The sequence below is a fragment of the Ahaetulla prasina genome, chromosome 2, assembly GCF_028640845.1.
Source record: "Ahaetulla prasina isolate Xishuangbanna chromosome 2, ASM2864084v1, whole genome shotgun sequence".
In the NCBI taxonomy this organism is placed as follows: Eukaryota; Metazoa; Chordata; class Lepidosauria; order Squamata; family Colubridae; genus Ahaetulla; species Ahaetulla prasina.
In genome coordinates, this window is record NC_080540.1 from 105,814,326 (window position 1) to 105,820,325 (window position 6,000).

The 6,000-nt window shown below is 39.4% G+C and overlaps 1 protein-coding gene across 2 annotated transcripts in view; it reads right to left on the reverse strand.

Annotated features, from left to right (window-relative positions):
- The window catches only part of SH3PXD2B (SH3 and PX domains 2B), a 114,217-nt gene extending 108,635 nt beyond the window's left edge, over positions 1-5,582 (reverse strand). For both annotated transcript variants that reach the window (XM_058171305.1, XM_058171304.1), the window contains exon 1: positions 5,502-5,582. The gene's annotated coding sequence lies outside the window, so the exon portion shown is untranslated. The remainder of the gene's footprint in view (positions 1-5,501) is intronic.
- Positions 5,583-6,000: the final 418 nt, after the last annotated feature.

Here is a 6,000-nt window from a genome sequence, read left to right on the forward strand (position 1 = left end):
ACTTTTTTTCTCTAAGTCTGAGATGTTAACAACAGGATCTTGCAACCTTGACCTGATTCTGTCGAAAATGGCTGGGTACAGCTTTTCTGCCACAGTTTTTTATTAAGTGATTGTATCTGTAGTTCAGACATCTGAATGTTTCCTTCAACTTGAAACCATAAGAATGGAGAAGCATTGTTTGTTATAGGTCTCTAAGATTTATCATTTACTCTAAAAGTATATTTTATCACTTCTTGAGGGAATGGAGACAGACAGAAAATTAAATTGGGAATACTGAAAAGTATCCCATCTTCCAGTTTGCAGTACCTCTGTTTCAACATTTCTAGTATACACCAGTGGTGGGTTTCAATTTTTTTTATTACCAGTTCTGTGGGTGTGGCTTGGCAGATGTGGCATGGCTTGGTGGGCGTGGCAGGGGAAGGATACTGTAAAAATTCTATTCCCACCCACTCCAGGGGAAGATTACTGCAAAATCCCCATTTCCTCCGGATCAGCTGGGACTTGGGAGGCAGAGAATAGATGGGGGCAGGGCCAGTCAGAATTTTTACTACCGGTTCTCCGAATTACTCAAAATTTCCGCTACCGGTTCTCCAGAACTGGTCAGAACCTGCTGAAACCCACCTCTGGTATACACCCAATTAGTGGTGCTGACTTTTTAATCATTAAACATTATCTACGAAGCAAAAACCTTATGTGGAATTTATTCAGCAAGGCTGAAAGTGGTAAACTAATTATAGCTGAAGAAAGCAACACAGAGAAGCAAGTTTTTTGTCCTCTTAGAGAACTAAAGCTTCCCTCAAACAGAACTCAGCTCCCAATGAATGCATGGATACATTCATGGTACTTTTATTGCAAAAAATCGGAAGGGGTTTAACACTGTTCCCCTGAATTGTTGCTGTTTACTTCTCAGTCTGCGATCGCAGTCCTGTGATTATCTGATGGTCTTCCATCTATGCACTCTAACAAGCTCAACTCAATTTTTGCATGCTCCGCTAAGATTGGCTGGCATCAACATTACACCCCTGCATTGACTCCCCTGCATTTGAGGATTGTATTAATTGATAATAATTCCTTATTAAAAAGCTAGATATTGTAGATATTAATGACAAATGCATTCTTCTTGCTAACATGCTAATATTAAAACACGAGGAATTAAGGTATAAAGCAGTGGTGAAATCCAATTTTTTTTACTACTGGTTCTCTGGGCATGGCTTGGTGGGCGTGGCAGGGGAAAGATACTGCAAAATCTCCATTCCAACCTATTCCAACTGAGGCTGGCCAGCCAGAGCAGTGGTGGGTTGTCCCCGGTTCAGACTGGTTCTATAGAACCAATAGTAAAACTGACAGGAGGCTCCGCCCACTGACCGCTCTGAACCGAAGCTCTGCACTGAAACTTCTGTACGAGCACGATGGGAACCGGTAGTAAAGATAAGTAGAACCCGAGCCAGAGGTAGTATTTGTCAGTTCTCTGAACTCCTCAGTTTCCATTACCGGTTCTCCAGAACCTGTCAGAACCTGCTGGATTTTACCCCTGGTATATAGGTAAAGGTTCCACTCGCACATATGTGTTAGTTGTTTCCGACTCTAGGGTGCAGTGCTCATCTCCGTTTCAAAGCTGAAGAGCTAGTGCTATCCAAAGATGTCTCCGTGGTCATGTTGCCAGCATGACTAAACACCAAAGGTGCACGGAACACTGTTACCTTCCCACCAAAGGTGGTCCCTATTTTTCTACTTGCATTTTTAATGTGCTTTCAAACTGCTAGGTTGGCAGAAGCTGGGACAAGTAACAGGAGCTCACCCCATTACGCGGCACTAAGGATTCAAACTGCTGAACTGCCGACCTTTTGATCGACAAGCTCAACATCTTAGCCACTGAGCCATATTAAGGTGCAATATTTTAAGGTGTAGGGGTATACAATTCCTACCTGAATTTGGAATCACTAATCTCTCTTCCAGTCTCTCAGCATTTCTGTTGTTGTGGCTAAGGGTGTGTCCACATGTTTATTTAAAGGCTACCATACTGATTTCCCTCTATAACAGCATCCCTGCTTCTGGCTCTCTGTGTACATCTGATCATTTCGTATTCAAGTTAACACAGGATTGGGAATCTGAGATTTCTTATGGCTGACACTGTAAATATAAACTCATACTATAGCATCTTTATTGCAGTCCATGACATTGCCAAAGGATAGCAGTGATAAATAGATTTCAGTCTGATCATACGCATCACACATATTCCACAAACAAGAGAAATGATGCCCAGAAGGTGCTGAGAGCTGGCTTTTTTTCTCCTCCTCATAAGATTCAGGCTTTTGAGTAGTGACATAACAAACCATTCATGATCTTGGATTTCAAACACTGCTCCAGAGTCATGTATCTCTAATGGGTTTCCCTTATGTGCCACTTGCTCACTCTATTTTGGACATTGGCACAATATGGGGGAATTTCTCAGATAATTCCAAAAAGTAAGACTCAACTGAGAAGTGCATAAAAAGCAGCAGAGATTTAATATCAAGGCGACTTTCCAACCAGCTTGGCTTATTCTGGGGATAAACCTTCTGCTAGCTGCCAATGCAGGAAAGCCCTGCATGGACTGAGATCAAAAGCTAGTACTACTAGACTACAGAGAAAAGCACCAGACTTCATGAAAATTGGAAAGAATATTAGATATATCTACGGCCTTGAGTTGTTTATAAAAATAATATAGGCAGAAAATAAATAAACAAATAAAACAAATAAACAATTCATACTTTTAAGTTTGAAAACAGCATTCATCAGTGAAGCATAGCTTCTGCTAAATAAACTACAATCAACAATTATTGTCGGGAGCAAATAACCAGGAGCATTCATTTATTTAAAGTAAGGAGAGTTTATTATTGCTACCTATTAACCAATGGTCAAATCCTGCCGGTTCTGTTCGGCTCATGCGAACTGGTGGCGCATGGTTTGGCGAATTGGTAACAGTGGTAGTGCGAGGCTCTGCCCACCTGCCCAGACATTGTTAAAACCAGGAAGTAACCCGTTTTTGACCCTCTGCGCATGCACAGAAGGCTTTGAACATGGGCAGAGGGTCAAAAATTGGATGTGATGATGGCGCATGCACTTCTGAACCAGTAGGGAAAGTAAGTACATTTCACCCCTGCTATACACAAGAATCTAGTCAACTAATGGTCAAAGCTAAATTGGGCAAGGGTCAATGGAATTCATGGGGGTGGCTGGACTTGGGTCTCTTGTGGCAACACAATGACTCCAGACTGATGACATATTTAATTCCACCTTCCAGCTCAGCCACACTTCTACAATTATAATTTGATGCTAAAAATGTTTTGATTTAGTTGAAATGACTTCTGAAATAATAACAATATTAAGACACAACAGTGCTTGAATTGTATAATTGTAAAAACATTGTAAAAATGTTTATTATTGCAAACATTTTACAAGTGAGCAAGTGTAAATTTAAAGATTAGAATTTGTAAGTAGGCAGAGGATCACTTTAAGGTATTCTTATTTACAAATCATGGCAGGACAAAGTCTACTCTTAATGCAGTTTGGCTAAAGATTATAGAGAATGATAATAGTTAAGCTTTTATAGTCCTTTTGCACAGAACCATTGTGTAATATATTCACTCAGGTCCTTGAGATTGGAGCAAATTAACTCAGCATATCACACATCTAATTTGAACACAGAGGAATACTGGTGTGGAGGCAGAAAACATCTAGGAAAATAGACATAAATTTCTAAGAAAAACAGGCCTTTGTTTTAAAACCTTCTAAATCTTTTCAAACCTCTGGAAAGTAAGCTTTAAAAAACTGGGGAAAGCAAGTAGATCTTGATTATGCTGCTTAAGGATTGCTATCCAAATATTTTAAAAGCCTCCTTTTAAAAAAAAAGTATCACAATTTAAAGGGTAGGAATTCTGTGGTACCATTCGGCAAAGAAGTTTCCACAATATCAGCCAAATAGATTAGTGATCAAAATACTAAAAACCTTTCATAAGGCCCTCAAGATCTGATTCTCTGACCGGACCAAGGGCCCTGAGTAAGTGGATGAACTTGCCTCCTGGCTGTTGATTTGATACCTTCCTCGGCTACTGTGTATTTTAGTGTTTGTATTTCTGAATGGAACTGTCTTTAAATCATTTTAATATTATTCACCAACCAGAGTTGAGATATGCTGCCTAGAAATTCATTAAATAAACAAATAAAATCTATTCAGGTGCCAAAAGTATTTTCCTTTCAAAATAGTGGCATCTGTGGGGTCCTTGGTACTTTCTGAGCTTGGTTGTTTTTCCTGCAGATATTTCATTACCCCGAGCCTCAAATATTCTCTTGATAGTGGCATCTAAAATCTCCTGTCTAGCACAAAACAATATGAGCTCACAGAAAAAGTTCTGTTCCTATGAAAATCATTCCTTTGTCTGAAGTAACTGAAGAGAAAGTTATCATCACATATTAATCCAATTTTCTTTTCTATACCAAGACAAAAAGTACAATAGAAGAAAATGAAACATGTACAGGATTGGAAGCCAAATAGCAAACAACATGGAGTTAACAGATTTAATAAAAGCCACTAACATTATTTTGAACTGTAATTTATATGGATATATTGACCATCATTTGTATTGTACATGTTGTACCTTGATGAACGTATCTTTTCTTTTATATACAGTGAGAGCATATGCACCAAGACAAATTCCTTGTGTGTCCAATCACACTTGGCCAATAAAAAATTCTATTCTATTCTATTCTATTTAGGTTATAATAGGAACATGGTTATGACCTAGTCTAGACCATTGAAAAACATGAGTAGATTGACCCAAGCAGAATCTTTCTTATCTCTGATCAGATGTAGATATGATTCTCTGGATTGCTCAATAATAATTATAGATATGCTTTGATTTTGATTAAACGTTGGTATTTTAATATTGTTATAACCTACTTAATGCTCTTATATATTTATAGGAAAGAAGTCTCCTGCTAGCCATTACAAAGGAAAAGAAAACAGCTGAGCAAAAGTCTGGAGACAAATAGTGTGAATTATTTTTGTATCAAGTCTAAAATAGCACCCAAGGCAGTAATATTAGGCCTATGGCCGCATGCATGTAAGTATGAAAGATGTTGCCCTAAAGATAGTGTGAGCACAAAATCAAGTAAAATAATATTACCACTCCATGAAATGAAAATTCTAGTCCCATGATGGCTAACCTATGGCACGTGTGCCAGAGGTGGCATGTACCACCCTCTCTGATGGCACGTGAGTCGTTGCCCCAGTTCAGCTCCACTGCACAAGTGCGGGCACCTCCCACTGGCCAGCTGGTCTTCAGGTCTCTGCTGCACATACATAGGGGGCAGGGCATGTGCGGGAGGCCATGCATGCATGCATGCACGGGGCAGGGCATATGCAGGCACGTGCAATTGCACATGTGTGTGCTTTGGGTACTCGGTTCGGAAAAGGTTAGCCATCACTGTTCTAGTCTCTGACAGGAATTTAGAAATCTTACCTGCAGATCAAAGAACTTGCTGTAGCGTCGATAAATTGCCTCTGTTGAGCCATTGGACCAAGTGACCTTGATAATGTACACCTGCAGGAAAGAAGACATATGATTTAGAAATATCAGATCCAATTGGACAAGCAGATAATTGCGCCACTAAGTGTTCAGGAAAGACTATTCTAGAATAAATAACCTAGTCCACAGAAGATACCGCAAATTGGGCAGCAATTTGCATGGGTTATTTGTACAAAAAGGCCATATATAGAACCAACTCTGGCATCCAGAGAGAAACTGAAAGACATCTGAGTTGAACACAGAGAACATATAAAATTCAGAGCACATTTCTTGGTCAAACGAATTACTCTAGTTTAGTAGATATTTCTTTTTGAACAGACGGGAGGATGGCAGTTTCCTTTTCAGACAGAAAATCCTTTTCAGAATTTCAGCATGCACCCAAAATGACTTTATGCCATTTCTAAGCATCTAAGTAAGATTTATCGCCACAATC